At 48.5% G+C, this 18,531-nt stretch overlaps 1 pseudogene; it reads right to left on the bottom strand.

Moving 5' to 3' along the window:
* Nucleotides 1-17,896: 17,896 nt before the first annotated feature.
* LOC144159967 (speckle-type POZ protein pseudogene) lies at nt 17,897-18,292 on the bottom strand (annotated as a pseudogene).
* Between the last annotated feature and the right edge of the window lie 239 nt (nt 18,293-18,531).

Here is an 18,531-nt window from a genome sequence, read left to right as displayed (position 1 = left end):
GCAAAATAAAGTTATTACTACTACTACTACTCCCGTGGGGGAACCGCCGAAGAAGAAGAACGAGAAGACAAAGCTGCGAAGAGGAGGGCGTGTACATTGCTCTCAGCCGGTGCACCAATGTCAACAACCTGTACCTCGCCAAAACTGACGGAGACTACCGATTCTACCACACAGACAACATCGACAAGAACATGATGGACGAGTTTCGGCGCCTCGAGAACCACCGCCTAGTCACCGTAACACAACAGCACTTGCGTGCCTTTGCCACCGGTGTGGACCCGGACGCGGAATTCCCTCTGGCGCTAGTAAAAACCAGATCACTCAACATAACGGCAACACAATGGAACCACACGGAACCACCACGATGCTTCGCATCCTCATCAGGGTTCCCCACGGGAAGATGGTGTAATTTTTTTCTTGTGTGCAGCTTTACCCGACTCAGTTTCGGTTTATGGATCTGCCTCATTTCGAAAAAAACGCCTCGATTTGTAAATGACTATAGACAAAACCGCTTGTTGAACGTCAGTCAGCGCGGTGGACTACGCGTTATCTGTATTACGAGTTCACAAATGGGCTCCAATTACTATGCTATTACTATTACCCTATAGCAGAGAACGTTAAAGTTGCTCTGAGAGCGGAGTCTTCCCAATCAATTGAATTTTTGCCACTCTGGGATTACTAAAGTCCGAATCCTGAGCTCACTGTTTAAGGCGTTTGTGAGAGGTACCTCAATGCTGCAGATAAAAATTCGGAGATTTTACTGGCTTTAAATGCCTCAAAATATTACGAATACACGTTTAACTTTACTTAATACCGTTATAGCTGGAATGTCGGCAAATCTTCCCATTAAAAATTTTAATTGACATTGCCATGAGTAACTTTAAGAACTGAAAACTAACCATGATAACGTCACCATGTTTGGAGGTATTGATAAATTTGCGAAAGCACATTCCAACCATATGGTGCTCATTGGATCAAACTGCTGTAGGTTGCGAAATCTGTTTATAACATTTCTGTCACCAACCGTTTCACTCATAAACGAACCAGATAATTTACTGCCTAGGGCATTTTCCGGACGTCAGCATGAGGACTGGACACGCACATTAAAATTAAAGTTGTGTATAGGCATTGCAAAATTTATAAACGTTACAGGTTCTGAGACAGCCTGAGAGCACTGGGAACGTTCCGTAGAGGCGGGCCAGCCTGGAGCGACTTCTCGTGACACAGACATCACGCGCCGTGCAGGCGAGTCCTCATAGGAAGCCACGTCCGTTGAAGCACTTCGCCCTTGCTGCTACCGGGAACGAGCGCACGCTGAAGCAGTAGTTTTACAAGACGGGCTTAATCACCACTGTTAACAACTGAGCCCCGACGGTTGAAGAGCGGCGCCATGAACGATCTTCGAATACCTGCTGGCCAGCCCTTCCGAAAGTATCTGCAGCGGCGCGTTCACGGCCGGCGCTGGCTGCCCTGAGCTGCGGTAGCCGGCGCTCTCGTCAGGAAGCGTGCGATGATGATGATGATTAAGTTTTTATGGCGCAAGGCCGACTAAGGGCAAAGAGCGCCAAGGGAAAGTTGTTTGATGAGAACGAAGTGATAGTAAATGTAAAACATTTAGCTAGAAATATACATGAGATGACATAAAAGACAATGTACATATGACTGGTGCAAAAGGCCAGGGTGTCAATATGCATGGTAAGTAATGAGAAACTGGACATCGCTAAAAACTTAAAAGTACACTTGTGGGTAATTATGGCGTCGCCTCCTAATAAGTACGATGAGTGAAGACGTATATCGTTCACAACGGCTGCCACAGCTCAGGCCGTGCAGCGGTACACCAGTGCCAGAGACGACCCGGGTGTCATTGCAGAGGGCTCCAGAGTGGCTACAGGCTCCCGTCCGTGTGGGTCCGAGGGTGTGGTGTGTCGTCAGCCTGCCCTGGCCGACACGCACACTTGTTCGATATCCAATTCTCCGGGCAATTGGATACAATGCGTGCGGGTTATTGGGTAATTGGATATAATGCGAGTAATAACCCGTTATTCCCACTCTACCGTTCGCCACGCACGCGTTCCTGCTGTGGCAATCATGAGGATACACCGATGGCGCTGTTTTAGCACTTTCACGTAAAGAATAGCTAGTGTTCATGTACAGATGAGCAGCATCGGTTCTTACAACGTGCATGCGAGTGTAGACGCCGTATCTGAGCTTTGGACTGGTGAGGAGTTGGCGTTCCGCTTCGGCAGAGTAGGGGTGGTTTACGTTTTCACCACGCAGATAGCCGCCGTGAGCATTGGAGATAGTACTGCTTCTCCTGCAGTAAGTGTGGAAGGCCTCTGCGCGCCAGCAGTTTGATGCGGACAGCGTTTTTCTGCTAAGAAGGGTGCCTCGCGCGTAAACACGTGTGCTCTCGCCGCAGTGCAACTCCCGCAGGCGGACAACAATTACTGGGGTGGGCGCATTGTCGAAGGGATGCCAGCTTTGTTGTTAGTGGCTTAGTTCATGACTTGTTCCGTTATCCGAACCAGGATCTTTCATTTACTTGACATAAGTAGTTAGTTCACACTAAAGTTGTACATTTTGCAGAATCCCCGTTAGCTGTCAATGCATGACTATCTATGATCCCGTAAAACGGCTGTAACCCTTGTTCAATCGAAAGTATCGAGAAACAATTTTGTTGACAATTATACGAAAAGACTAGTCTAACATTACGCAGTGTTTCGCTTAGTTTCCACAATTAGGTACTCCACAATAAAGTAGTAAATATTGTTTAATTCCCGTTTGCTGTCAAAACATGAGCGATCATGGGTGGGGGACTGGGGCAGCACCATGTTTTCCCGCCAGAATAAAACTCTAGTCCAAGCAAAGCTCGTTCAGCTTACTAACTACAGGAGGTATGCTGAATAGCATAATTGCAAGCGGCGCTGTTTTGTTTCATCCACCCCTTGCACTGCGTCCAGCTTCACTGATCATCCTTGTTGACAGAGTGGACGGGCACTGTTTTTTTTTGCGTATTTTCCTGTTCTGCCTGATTGTACCATGTCCTTTTGCTGTCGTTAGATTCCAGCGTGAGCTCCGATGTAACAAAGAAATGTAAAATCTTCTGTATTCTAGCAGGTAGTGTCGCGGTTTCTAACACTAACGGATGAGGTTCAAGCACCAGCAATTTCACCTCTTTCTATTTCGAAGATTTTTAAGTGCAGAGCACTTTCTGGTCGCGCCTTGTCGTTGTAGCTGGTTCTATGGACCCAAGTAGAATCACATAGCGTTCCCTCGTAGCCCCTGTCGTCGCGGCGTACCCAGAAGCTTCGTAAGCCAAGCGGTTTATATAGTCATAAGCGTTTGAAACTCGTGAACCGCTGGCACTTGTCATACATCTCTCCGTTCTTCAGCCCAAAGAAAATTGGAGGTACGTTTGAAGTAAAATATACGTAATTAACCGGCAGCGTGCGCGTTCATTTAGCTAGGAACGATCGTTGGGTTGGTTTTTACGATTATGAGCGAAAGAAAGTTGCAGTGCAACGCCGGCGCGTGCGGCAGGAAAAGCAAGCAGAAAAAATCCCCCCACCTCCCCGAAGGGGATCGTGCGGAAATGCGAATGCATTGGGTGCACCGATGAGTGCGCTGCGAGTAATTATTATTAATGGCGTACTTAATGAAGAGAGACGAGAGTGTGAACGTAACCATTTATTCATTCATCAGCACCTGTTTGTGTTATCGTTGTACCTGACGGCCACAATCACCGCCTTGTGGTCGCTGAAGTGCACGGTCAAAGGGTCTTTGAGAAGCATACGGGCGGCACAGTTTCGCGTGCCGCGGGTGTGCTTCTCAAAGACCCTTTGACCGTGCACTTCAGCGACCACAAGGCGGTGATTGTGGCCGTCGGGTACAACGAGAGGAGAGAGAGACCCGCGCAACACGCCCGCCCCGCGCGCGAGCTCTCTCCGCCGAGCTCCGCGATGCGAGCGCCCTCACACGCCGAGCGCGCTCCTCCTCTCCCCTTGCCCTCCGCTACTCCCGCCCGAGCTACCACGCGCTCCGGTTGCTAGGCGCGCCACAGCTGTTGCTAGGCGCACGCCGGCCAACGCACGACAACCCCCGACTAAGAAATGCATTCGCATTTAAAACAACACAACTCCCGCACCGCAGTCCGAGGCAGGGGTCGCGCGAGCACTGCGAAAGCGGGAAATTTGAATTGCATCGGGTGGTAGCAGTGAGAGGATAACGGCGCTACAGCCCATTATGGCGGATCACTGCTCTGCACTCGCAACAGCTTTCACATCGAGTGGAACGGCTTTAATTTCTATTCGAGAAAGCTCCCTTGAAAATATGATTCAACGCATTCTTTCCATAAAAAAGAGTGGTTTAGTATGTTTGAGGTTTTCCTTAGGCGCTGAGAGCAGCCTATTCCCTGGTTTACGTAAAGTTCTGCATCGCATCGCCATTTTCCGTCCTGTACATACAAAAAACGGAATGTCCTTGGTTACAATTCATGGGTCTCGCGTTATCCGTTTGCAGATCTGGCATCGCCACGATAAGCAATAATTTTTTTTACATCGAGCTGCCGCTAATGAGCGGATGAAGTGTTGTATGTGCCATACAACGTTGGAATCTACGACCGCAGTCGTGCAATCCAGCATAAAAGATAAAAAAACGCGTTTTAACGCTCCTTATCAAAACACTCTAGGCGCCTCCGTTATAGATAAGTAGTGGATCTGGCGTCCTGCTTAATTAAGTTAAGAGAGTTAAGAGCAAGGGTCGCTCAGTAGGCAGATCGCTCTAGGCTTTTTTTTTTGGCCTTGCGCCAATAAAATACCAGCATCATATTAATTCTGCTCTTTGTGGATGTCCTCGCGCAGGCGAAAAGTTGGCTTGGGAGTCAGGCGCCACTGACTCACTAATGAACTATATATCCGGGTGGGCTCGGTAGCTGTGCGAAAGCACAGTCTACTACTCCGTTCATCTTCAGTATGCAGATACTCACCGCTCTCGCCCGCTTGATCCTGACGGCTTTCCTGCCTGCTTGTGCCGGACAAACGCCGCATCCCGCCCCCAACAACTTTGCGAATGGCTCCCACAATTGGCGCCATTCCTGGGCCGATCTCCACGGCAACCAGGACAGACCTACCTCCGTGGATCCAAGAAGCAGTGCGCAGTTATGACAAGGACACCCAACTATCAGCCGTCGAGCAGGTCCTGGCGGCCCTCGAAAAACAGCACCGGAGTGAAAGCTGCGGGGCGACGCCGTTCCTTACGGAGCAGCGGCGTTCAACCCCGTAGCGAGTAGCGAAGGGGTGGTCCGAGTAGTTACGTCCGGGAGCAGTGTACACACTGTGTCTGTTGCAGGCATTCAACAAGGTCTTCCTTCCTTCCTTCCTTCCTCCCTCACTCCCTCCCTTCCTTCCTTCCTTCCTTCCTTCCTTCCCTCCCTCCCTCCCTCCCTCCCTTCCTAACTTCCTTCCTTCCTTCCTTCCTCCCTCCCTCCCTCCCTCCCTCCCTCCCTCCCTTCCTTCCTTCCTTCCTTCCCTCCCTCCCTCCCTCCCTCCCTCCCTCCCTCCCTCCCTCCCTCCCTCCCTCCTTCCTTCCTTCCTTCCTTCCCACCCTCCCTTCCTTCCCTCCTTCTTTCCTTCCTTCCTTCCCTCCCTTCCTCCCTCCCTCCCTCCCCCTCCTCCCGTCCTTCCTTCCTTCCCTCTCCCTCCCCCCTCCTTCCTCCTTCCCTCCCTCCCTCCCTCCCTCCCTCCCTCCCTCCCTCCCTTCCTTCCTTCCTTCCTTCCTTCTCTCCCTCCCTCCCTCCCTCCCTCCCTCCCCCCTCCTTCCTTCCTTCCTTCCTTCCTTCCTTCCCTCTCCCTCCCCCCTCCCTCCTTCCTTCCTTCCATCCTTCCTTCCCTCCCTCCTTCCTTCCTTCCTTCCTTCCTCCCGCCCGCCCGCCCGCTAGATGTCTCGATCTATGATCCAGCCTGGCCATTCCCGTAAAACCAATGTTCAACGCCACAGACAATAAAAGAGTGCCACCCGTCTTCGCCGCTCCGTGGGCTCGGTAGCTGTGCGAAAGAACTGTCCACTAATCCCTTCATCTTCACTATGCAGGTTTGTAACACACAGGTTATTTTTTGTAAAAAATCAAGTAATCATTTTCTAGTGCAGCTGCCGAGCCCACAGTGCTGTGTTGCTATTATTGTCAAATTTTTTTCAAGTGCTGCGTTCATTACTGCTTTTATGTTAAAACTAACCAGATGCCATAGACATTGTGCTCACCGAGCTAAAAAAACCTGTCTGCAGTCCAAACCAAATTGATTTATGAACTTCAAACTGTTAAAGATCATCTGCGATCAACAGACGCAGCAATGAACGATATTGGCAAGCGCCTGACTAACCTGAAAACGCATTACTGTCGGCTTTCAAGCATGCGCCAAGAACTAGATGACCACTGAAATCACCCGGCATTATCATGACTTTCAATCTCGTGCAGACGATAGCGAAAACCATTCCCGCCGAAATAACCTGATATTTTACGGTATTGCTGATACCAATCCCAAAGAATCCTTGGACGATTCAGAGGCAACAGTCATTCGTTGTGTCACTGAAATCCTTGAACTAGAAATACATCCTTAACAAGTAGAACGCGCACACCGCATTGGACGCCATTCGCCTGAACGCGTCCGTCCTGTAATGGTAAAATTTAGCTCGTTTAAGGTCAAACAGTCGATCTTGTTGGAAGGCAACTGGAAGTTCAAAAACACTAACTACAGCGTTGGCGAGGACTTTTTGCCTGCCGTCCGACACGCCCGAACACATTTTCTGATTTTTGCCAGTTCAAAATCTAGAAAATTTAGGTTAAAGGGGTCCTGAAATACCTTCCGCCGATGCATGGATGTACATGTACCCAAATAAAGCAATGTATTTGCAATCTCCTCCCGCAAGAATTTTGTTAAAGCGATGAGTATTAGCTGAAAAATCGTAAATCAAAAACCGCGCATTATCGTCGCTCCGCGTTTCCTCCTCCTTTCGACTTACTCTCCGCTGTTGACGGCGCGCGAGCCTTGCCTCCCATGATGCTGCGCTCCGCAGCGGTGACGTACTTCCGCTATTGCGCTGCTACTGTCGTCTGCTACGGGCAAGCTTTGTTGACACCATGAATCCCGCACTTCGCTTAAGGCTAGAAAACCGAACGAAAAATCTGGCCGCATGTGTGCGGCGGCCTGGCCTTGCCCTTTCGCGGTGTTCGATGGTGCAGTTGCTATCGGTGGCACGTGACTTTTTATCGGCGGCCAACTCGCAGCCGTGCGGGGAAGATCGTGCGCTCGTTACCTTTGATGCACCGACACTGTTTATCCAAAAAGTGCCGTATCAGATGTGGCCCCGCTGGTGCCGGGTCTTATTTTGCGGCGGTCGTAATTCCTGCCGGCGGCATGTGAAAAAGACATTTTAAATCGATACAGAACCCGTGCACAAAACCCTTCAATCATGTGACCAGTTCAGCTTGGGGCGACGCGTGGTGGAGAGCGGCAACGTTGGCAAAGGGCAAAGCATGCTCCACCGCGGCTCTGAGCTTTCTAGCGCTGGAGCGAGCGCCACTTCTTTGAGAATCTCAAACATCGGTTGCCTTGACAACAAGGCACAAACCACTGTAGAACTCAGTTACGGTTGCGTGTTCCCGGTTCAGCTCGGGGCCCCACCTCGCGACATGTGGGCACTGCAGGCGTACCACCCACTCCCATTGGGAAGTGCGAGATGCGTTTGACATTACAGGAGGCGATGGTGTGTGTGTGTTGTGGACATCTTTGTTTCGCGATGCAATGCGACGTTGTGCTTCTGCGGGTGGATAGTGCTTCCCATGGTCTGGGTTATCTTTCTCGAGCCACGTACGACTCAACTTCGCATGGGGTATGTGCAGTGTGCGTGGCTAAAAGCCATCTCGGCTTGTGCGCCGGAGTTAAGTGACTTGCTGTTCGTCCCCGCAAACCGCGCGCGAGGTGAGTGCCGAATTTACGACGGGCAGGAGGAGGCAACCCTTCGTCTTTCAATCGCGGTTCAGACTTGCAACGCATGTTGTGACGTTGTGTTCGTTCGAAACCCATCTCTGGATTGTTTTGAAGTAGAATAAAATGTATGCGTCAAACCCGGGCATTCGGCTCAGGGCGTTCTCTGCGATTGCACGAAAGAAGTGCCACGGGGCTTCAACGCTTTCTTTACGGAACGTACTCAGGTAAGGGAATATCCATGTCGTGTTATGGCCGTGCTGCATTTAATACAAACGGTTAAACTTTTGTTTACACTTGTTTCGTTTGTCGTAAAATGTCCAAGCACTCCGGCACTCCGCCGGCAGATCAGCCGGCGAGCCGACGCTGAGCAGACGACTCATCTCTTTGCCGGAAGTGCTTGAAAAAGCCGCCCAATAGCAGGATGTCTAGCTCATGACGAATATCTGGGAATCGATGATGTAGACATGTGAAGATGGCGGCGTCCAAAAACACGAAGGAAAGGGTGAGAAAAAAGCGACAAACTTTGCAACAAAAGTGTGAGCTTTCCGCTGCGCGTAAAAGAGTAATACTTGGCACAGATGACGTTGACGACCCAATCTAACGATTGCGCTAGTTCATTTAGTGTGCTCAAAACGCCTTTCAGGGCCCCTTTAAGCTTCAAAACTTTGTTCATCGGTTCTAAACGTTACGTCTTTGATGAATCCTCACAGACAGTGAAGGAAGTAACCTAGCAATCATTGCAGGCACGTAGCCAGGAATTTTTAAGTGCGAATGCACTTCTTAAGCGAGCCTGAAGCGTCCGCCGCCGTCCGCATAGCAACAGCTGCGGGTGCGCGCGCTCCTCGTCTTCCTTGGCAACGGGGGGAGATGGGCGCGCGCTGCCTGGCCGCTGACATGGCACATACCCACGTGGGGGATTGGCCAGGAATCTCCTCGTCTTCCTTGGCAACGGGGGGAGATGGGCGCGCGCTGCCTGGCCGCTGACATGGCACATACCCACGTGGGGGATTGGCCAAGAATCGGGCATGAGAAGGGCTAATGCACCCGCTTAAAGGAGTACTGACACGAAATTTCAAAGCTGAGATCCGCTCTAGCAATCAAGTACAACGACAACACAAATAGGTGTCTGTGAATAAATGCATCTTTCTTTCTTTGTAGTTGTGTGTGTGTGTGTGTGTGATCTCTCTTTCGCGAACATTACCGAACCGCGCAAATTCAACTCCTGCATTCGCACTTTCACATTCTTCCCCTCGGGGAAATGCGGGGAAATTTCTGTTTAATTTAGGACCAGAGGTTAGCGGGATAAATCCCGCCGCGTAAAGGCGACCGCGGCACACTTTTCGGGTGAAATTAGCAAGCCGCAGGTGCTAAGGTACTTTTAAATTGCAAGAAGAGTTTCTGCAGCTTTGATCGTATACTTCTCCGGTTTTTGCCAGAAGGCCAGACACAGATGTCATCAGCATGGAGAGATATGTTAACACCTTGGGGTAGCACTTTCGTGATCCGGACGAGACAGATGCTAAACAGCACAGGGCTTAGGACTCCGCCTTGAGGGACGCCCTGTGTAATCTCATGTCGCCTTGCATCTGAAAGATGCATCTTTCTTTCTTTGTAGTTGTGTGTGTGTGTGTGTGTGATCTCTCTTTCGCGAACATTACCGAACCGCGCAAATTCAACTCGTGCATTCGCACTTTCACATTCTTCCCCTCGGGGAAATGCGGGGAATTTTTTTCAGGGGGGGGGGGGGGCGGTCGACCAAAAGATGGGACGGGGAAATATGTAGGCAAGGCTTCTTGCGCGTTGTTTTTCAATCGAAACTTGATATAACGGCTTTAACATCCGGTTTGTGCATGCTGAACGCTAACAGTAAAGCCCACCTTAAGGAGCTTAGATGATGATGTTGATGATGGTAATGATGATGACCTAAGTTACCGTTCGCCGGTGTATGGGTAGGCCACGGGTGATTCGTTCGTCCGTGGAGCAGGCCGTTTTGCGGGCACGCGCTCGTGAGCGTGATCATGAGTGTGCTCGCGAGTGGCGCTGGGTCCCTGAAGTTCGTCAGGCGGAAGTGGAGGCCAACTCTGGGTGTTTACTGTCAAGACTCGCATGTTTTAGATTTTCCTTTAGGGAAGGGGCTAATACATACATACATACATACATATACATACCCTAAGGGCCCATGGGCATTACATAGGGGGGGGACTAAATTATACACAGATAAAATCAGTTCTTGGCAACACAGTTCAATAAATCAACCACATGAACAATAGGAACTAGTACACTAAGAAGGAAAAAAAACATTTTAGGCACAAGAAGCGCCGTACAGCGGAAATACAGATGTGAAGCCGTTAAAAAAAACATCATAAATATTCATTTTCAAGGAAGGCTAAGAGTGCAGATTGAAACGATGAAGTCTGCGTCAAGATGGCAATGTGGGATGGCAATGAATTCCATTCGGCGATGCTGAGTAGAAGCGGGGAATTTTGATAAGCATTTGTTCTGGCGAATATAGGGTTGACTTTAGGCGCATGATCAAGGCGAGATGAAACGTGCGGGGCTGGACGAATGTGAGTGCGTGCAAACGGGTGGGCGCTGTGATACAGAGAGTGGAAGTATGACAGCCTGGAAAATTTTCTGCGCGTGGCAAGGGGTGGAAGGGCAAGGGATTTTTTCATGGAAGATACACTTTGCTGTCCGGAGTATGATGATAAAATGAACATCGCAGCTTTATTTTGAACGGATTCTAGTAAGTTTGTAAGATAAGTTTTCTTATCAGCTATGAAGTACAGTCGAGCATGATTTGAAGGTTATCGCGCCAGCATCGAGCGGCCACGCGTGCCACCGTCCTACGGTTTCGTTGCAGAACCATAAAAATCAAGATTTCGCACGTGTTTCGCACTCTTCTCTCCCTTGTTGGCTGTTCCATGCTACAACAATGGCCCGCAAGACTGACTTGCCACCATTTCAGTTTCAAGCTTCACATTCGTTGTTATCAAGCACAGACTTTGTTGCCTTTTATCTACGCCGACGATAAGGAAACTGGCATGGAATATTTGGTAATGCTGGTGTTCTGTCAGCTTCATTTGAAAGAGTAGCGTTCCCGCGATAACTTTCGAATCGCAGTGGACTGTACGTGCGGCGCATTCGTATATTATGGCGGTGAAGCTAGCAAACGCGCGTCTTCGTCCTTAAGTAACCACCTTTTGTTATTTTTTGTGCAAGTAACGTGAATAGTAAACTTACGCTTAGGGGAACACCTTATTGAACTGCTGTTTAATGTCTTGATGCTGTTTAATGTCTTGAGCTTGATGCACGTTTCTTAAATTTCATTCTATTTCTATTCATTAAATCAAACAGACATGGCTTCAGCAAAATTCCGGTTAAGCAAATACACAATGCTGATTCTAACCAAGAGGGAGGTCAAGGAAACAATGGAATAGTGCCGAAAAGACAAAGCTCCGCAATAAAGAGAATTGTAGTGTTTTGTTGATGTGGAGGAAATACAAGATCGGCAGAGCATTGATTTTCATACAGCAGAAATTATGAAACTGCAATCTTCAATGAAATGCGATGTCGGTAGAAAAATAAACATATCGAGGATTGAGAGTTGACTGAACAAAATACAGTGACATGCTCTGTCATGTGAATATACTTTGTACCAGTGTAAAGACAAGGAATTTCACGCTAAAGTTCAGAGCACATGTATGCCTATCACTACGACGGCTCTCCCACCTTCGCTTCGACTCATCACGGGCTCTTACGAGGCCATACTGGCACTTCGATCCCATACCACCACTAACCCCATTGTGCATGAAATTCTCTACCAAGTGCAAATTTTTCAAGGGAACCACATCACTGTCCGCTTTGACTGGGTACCTGGCCACGAGCCGAACTCGACTGGTAACCAGGCGGCTCATGCGGCCGCACAGGAGTGTGCATTAACTCAAACTCCGCTGGTCTCTGCCGAGGAACCGTCTCGTTCATCTACACCATCTCCGTCGTTGCGGATTCATCGCTACAAATTGGATAGACGTCAACGACTAAAAAACCTTACTCGTACCGGCTACCTAAGTAAACTTCCGCCCTTACCACGTAGTGGCCAGATCTTCATCAATAAGTTCATCACAGACACTGCCTTAACACCGGAAACAGTTCGTAAATGGTACACGCCTCACCTTCCTCCCCGATGTCCTCATTGCCAGTCAAGCCTCCCAGCCGCCCTCCGGCACTTGGTCTGGACATGTCCAGCCTTCAATCGCCACCGTACCTTCACCGCCCCGAACCCTCAACCAGACCCAACTCTACTGGACACGTCCTTACTCGCACAAATAGCGATGTATTCTCTAAAGAGTGGCCTAGCACGACTGGTATAAGAGCGCCATCGGTGACGGTCGTGCTTGGACTATTTTTCAGTGGACACAATTAAGACTCCGGCCTATATATGTATACGACTGCCTCAAATATTGGACTTCATCGAGACATCAATGTGGACAAGTGCTTAAGTTGTTCACTTCCATTTCCCTCCTTTCTTCCCTTACCACGCTCGGACCTCTGGTCTGCCTGTCTTAATAAAGGTTTTTCAATCAATCAATTCTGCTCTTCCGCCATGTCCCGGCCGTGCTGTTCTGACATCGAAACAGCGGGACTGCCTCGATCAGCTCGCGGCAGGTTCCCGGCGCTGCTCGGTGCATCCAGCGCGAAATGCAGCCGGGGTGTATATGTTGACATTGACAGCATCTGGAGCGGGCACAGGCATCAGACACTGATGTAGCGCTTGTTTTGAGCAAGAATGTCCTTAAAACTGCAGGTTCCGCGCCTGGAGCCTACTTCAGGCGGTTCTTCAGGCTACTTAAACCGCACCACAGCCTGGCACGAAACATTTAGGGGGGGGCGGGGGGGAGGAAGGGGTGGCACGGGCCCGTTGTGCTCCCCCCTGGCTACGCCCCGTCATCCGTTATCATCAAGCATCCCAACCAACGTCGCAAACTAGCGTATCTTTTTCCGTACTCTTCACCAACATTCGCAGTTTCATTTAAAAACGCGAAATCGTCTCTAATCTTGTTTCATCATCCAGTAGCAACTATTAACGAAAATATGGCTTAACAGTGACGCAAATGATCAGGAAGTTCTGGCTGACTTGCCAAATTTTCAGATCTTCCGTGAGGACCGGAATGGAAGGGTGGGAGGAGGGGTGCTCATTGGCTGTTAGCCAGGGCCTACGAATAACTTTGGTGAATCTTTCGTCCGACTTGGAGATAATATGGATAAAATATCAAACTGTACCTAAATCAGATTTAATTGGCGTGTGCTACAGGCCCCCACATAGCAAGCCTGATTTCTCCGGCAAGTTTTATTCTGTGCTGAATGAACTTTGAACAAAGTATCCTAATGCCCGTATTATCTTGTTTGGCAAGTTTAATTTCCCGAATATTGACTGGCCTAATCTAACTGTTAACGGAGGGCTACACAGTGAGGCGAGTGAATTTATTAATGTTTGTCTAAATTTCAAACTAGCTCAAGTGGTCACTAAGCCAACCCGCGTAACCAAAGACTGTGAAAGCATATTTGACCTAATGCTAACCAGTCTTCCTGAAAGCATAACGTCTATTTCCTACTTGCCAGAAATAAGTGACCATAAAGTAATTCAAGCCCACATTTTAATCAGTCCTACAAAACAACGAACCGCCAAAAAGACCATACGGCTGCATGATAAAGGAAGCTACACTGCTATAAATAATGAATTAAACCATTTTCTTCCAACATTAAAAGACAATTTTCATTATCGCTAGGTGCATTTAGGATAAATGTGATATACTGGTCGATAAATTCATTCCGTGCCAGTTCCCAAAACCGTGGTTTACCGAAACGCTCAAAATATTAGAAAATAAGCAAAAAACGCCTGTTTCGCTCCGCTAAGCAGCAGAATATTGAAAACGCATGGTTGAAATATTACGTTGCTGAAAAAGTTTACCTAACGGCATACGAAACGCTAAGGATACTTTTTTTCATACCGACATATGAATTTGATAGTAACCCTAGGAAATTTTGCCAGGTCATAAACCTTAACCACTTGTGCACTGTTACTCTTAATAATGAAGCAGGTGACATGGCCACTGACTCGGAATGTGCCGATCTGTTTTTAGCAAAGAAACGGACGTTCTACCCCCGCCACAGCCTTCTGTAGTCAGCACTGCCATGCCACCAATCCTTTTTGTTGAACCCAGAATTTTCGCATTCATTGATAAACTTAAATTATCTTCATCATCAGGTATCGACAACATAAAGTCGAAATTTCTAAAGAACACTCAACACATCTGTGCAACATTTTTGTGCCTACTTTACTCGCAGTGTCTCTCCACAGGGAAGCTTCCTGCTGAGTGGAACCACGGAAATATCACCCCAGTATTCAAATCAGGTATTAGAGAGTCACCCCTCAATTATCGATCCATTTCATTAACCAGCATCCAAAATCATCGGACATGTCATCTACACCCGGGTCATGGACTTCCTAGATTCAAAAACTGCTTCAATTCAGCGCAGCATGTGTTTCGCAGGCGTTTCTCGTGCGGGACTCAAATGGCCATGTTTTCGCACGACTTGCATATTAACTTGGATGCTAACGTGCAGACTGACGCCATCTTTCTGGACTTCGCGAAAGCGTTCGATAAAGTACCCCATAAGTGCCTTATGTTCAAACTTTTCGTGTTAAACCTACATCGCCACGTCCGAAAGTGGATCCATGAATTTTTAAGTAACCGCACTCAAGCTGTCTTTGTTAATAATGCTACCTCCACTTCCCTTCCGGTAACATGCGGCGTCCCGCAGGGGTCAGTTTTGGGTCAGCTTTTATTTCTCACATTTATTAATGATCTTCCAACTCACGTATCCTGTAAAATCCGAATGTTTGCCGATGATTCTGTTATTTACCACACTGTTCGTAACGTTTCGGATCAATTAGCCCTACAAAGTGATCTTAACAATGTAAAACCATGGTGTGAAAATTGGCTAATGGAACTTAACCCTTACAAATTCAAAGCCTTCTCCGTCACCCTCCACCGCTCTCCACTTGTTTTTCCTTGTGCTATCAGTAACGTTCCAGTTGAAACAGTTAATTCGTTTAAATATCTGGGGGTCACATTCTGCAGCGATCTTTCATGGTGTTTGCATATCACAAAAGTCATATCATCGGAAAATAAAACGTTGGGATTCCTGCGACGTCATCTACGCAACGCACCTAGAAATGTAAAATTATTACCTTACAAAAGACTTGTAAGAACTAAACTCGAATATGCTTCCCCAATCTGGAGCCCGCAACAAGCCGATCTTCAATACGCCCTTGAGTCTCTTCAAAACCGTGCCGCTAGGTTTATCCATAGTTCGTACTACCATGACGTCAGCGTATCTTCACTAAAGGCAGAAATTGAACTACCCCTCCTTTGCCGCGTTATCGCCAGTCTTTCTTACTTTCATAATTTTTTTCACAGCTCATGCGCATGCCGCCTTATTTTGTTCCCTCTCTCAACGCACTGTTCATCTATCTCAACTCTCATCTTCATCCTCATCCTCATGTTCATCTCTCTCATCTCTCTCAGCACTGTTCCCTCTCTCAACGCACTGGTCATCCCATTCAAGTCGCACGCCCACGTGCACGCGCCGTTACTTTTTCTCATCATTTTTTCCTCGCACAGCAGTTGTTTCGAATGGCCTTTCAGGCAACATTCCTGCCATTACTTGTACTTCCACCTTCACAAGCAGTATCACTAATCACCTTTCACCGTAGTACAAGCGAATGTTTTCTGCTGTTGCTTATGCACCAACCCCTTATCTAATACCCTGAAAGGGGACTTTTACTAAATAAAATAAAATGAAATGAAATGAAATGTACAGCTAAATCCGCGTAATACTTTCAGTTCTTGGGGTTGTAAAAATCATAAGAGTGTTCACGTGCACTTTCAGGTGAATAAACAAAGCAACACTATGTTTTCTCAAGCGTTTATTGCAATCGAACCTTTTGCAACAGCCGTCGACAAGGCAGCAAATAACATAATTTTTGGTGAAGTACCAAAGATAAGATCTGCTCCACATCTACGCGGTGTTCACTTCGGAAGGAACGTTTCACACCGCCAGTGCACGCAAGACGTCTCCGAGCCACGATCTTCCAGCCGCCTGCCTCCAACACCGCTGCTGCATGCGCTTTGAAAAAGCAGATAGCGCTCGTCTTCAGCTGGTCGGCGCTATGCATGTCGGCCAGGGCTAACACCTCCGCAGCCGTTTCCACAGTTAATTTAGAGCACATGACGTGTTCGCACATCGCTTTCAGCCTCCCCAAGTCGTACTTGTCGGCGACGGCGAGGACTTTATCGGCCATCTGGTTCAGCTTAGGCGCGCGTCCCGCGTAGATGAACTCGATCACCTCGTGCAACACATCGAAGTCACAGTCCGTTACCACGACTCGACCTTGCTCGCTCTCTTTCATTTTGCAGACGAACATGGCGGCGAAAACGGGGCTGCGGGCGGCCAGTATAAGTTTGTGTGCGTGAACCTCTTTTCCTTCAACACTGAAGATGACGTCCGAGAACCGACGAGATACCAGCAGATGGCCAAGGTCTTGGGAGAGGGGACAGTCTGGAACCTGTACCGCCACCGATGTGTCTTGCGACGAAGTGTTCGCAGTGCTCACGATACCTATCACCTCGCAACATACGGTGAGTTTGTCATTTGGCAGAAGGCGAGCAGCACCGTTCAGAAGACAGCTCCTCTCTATGAACTTCGGGAAGCTCCAAGAACTGCATGAAACAAAGTAGAAAGTCCCTTCTTGGACGCTGGCCTTCTGCCCTCCATCAGCAATCACGGCGAATTTATACTCAATGAAGTGTTGGTTATGATTGCCGGAGCTGAAATTGAGCACGCAGAGGGATACAAAATTCTTGCTGTCGCTGTCCACACCGTTCGGGTACAGCTTCAGATGCCATGTTTTATTACCGGGACCCGCCGTTGAGAAAGCCGAACTTTCTATTCCCTCTGCGGTCTTTTCTCGACGGAGGCTGAAGTCGTGAATCGTCCAGGTGCACGTGAACTTGGTGACGTTTACACGAGTTTGACACAAAATCTCCGTGACATAGGGACATAGTCCGGTAACTCCGGTTCACCCATTACAAGCGACGCCATTGGGAGTGTCAACCACAAACAACGTGCAGGAAACGCAGCGCAACAGGTACGGTGAATGTTCACTTTCAAGTCAACAACTCGTGTTATGTGCCCGTAGATGTGTCATCGCGCGATAATTTTTTGCCGGCAATGAGCCGCGTATGACCGGATGAAGCGTTATCTGAGCCATAGATTGTTGGCGTCTCCATAGTGAGTTGTACAATAGACATTGAGCATACAGGATAACAGAAGGCTTTTGAGCGCTACTTATCAAAATGCTCCTGGCGACTTCGCTGCAGATGAGCAGCGGAATCGCTATCCCGCTTAATTTAAAGCAAAGATCGCTTTGGAGGCAGATCCCACTAGTTGGCAGCGGAATAGAATATAGTGGCGCTTTTTGTCATAAATATACCATGATTCACGGGCAGCAATTTTGCTCTTTGTGGAACTTCTCGCGAAGGACAAGAGTGGGCTCGAGGTTGGGGGCCAGTGACTACAATACTAACAAACATTAATCTTACATCAAAATACGCGCAATGCTTGCAGTTCTGGGCGCCGTAAAATTAATAATAGTGTTACGTGCGCTTACAACTAAATAAACCAACGAACACTTTGTTTTCCGAATGTTTATTGCAATCGAACCTTTTGCAACAACGGCCGACATAGCCACAAATAATGCCATCTTTGCTGGAACCCCAAAGAAACAAATCCGCTTTTTCTATGCAGAGATGTGTAATACTTCGAAAGCCAGTCTTGGGTGCAAAGCTCTACAGCACCAGAGCACATAAGGTTTCTTCGACGAGGTGCGGCTTATTGCTTGCCATCACCTTCCAGCCGTCCGTCTTTATTACTCCTTCTGCATCCTCTTTGATGAACTTGAGTGTCTCCGCCTTCAGCTGGTCAGCGTTGTGCATATCGGCCAGAATTAACGTCTGGGCTGCTGTTTCCACAGAAAGCTTCAAGCTCAGGACGCGTTCGCACATCGCCTTCAACCTCGCCAAGTCGTACTTGTTGGCTGCGACCAGGATTTTCTCGGCCATCTCGTTCAGCTTGGGCGCGCGTCCCGTGTAGATGAACTCGATCACCTCGTGCAACACCTCGAAGTCACAGTCCGTTATCTCCACTCGACCTTGCTGCTTCTCTTTCATATTGTGGTCGAACATGGCTGCGAAGACGGGGCTTCGAGCTGCCAAAATATCCCTGTGTGCGTGAATCTCTGTCCCTTCAACGCTCAAGATGACGTCAGAGAACCGGCGGGATACCAAAAGGCGGCCAAAGTCTTCCGACAGGTCACAATCTGGCACTTTTACTTGTGCCGATGCATTTTCCGACGGAATGTTCACAAACCGAACGAAAACAAGCCCCTCACAGTATATGGTCAGCTTGTCGTTTGGCAGAAGGC

This window comes from Haemaphysalis longicornis, unplaced genomic scaffold (genome assembly GCF_048455015.1).
Source record: "Haemaphysalis longicornis isolate Haplotype H1 unplaced genomic scaffold, Haemaphysalis longicornis Haplotype H1 scaffold_10, whole genome shotgun sequence".
NCBI lineage: Eukaryota > Metazoa > Arthropoda > Arachnida > Ixodida > Ixodidae > Haemaphysalis > Haemaphysalis longicornis.
This window is presented reverse-complemented; position numbering and strand designations above follow the sequence as displayed.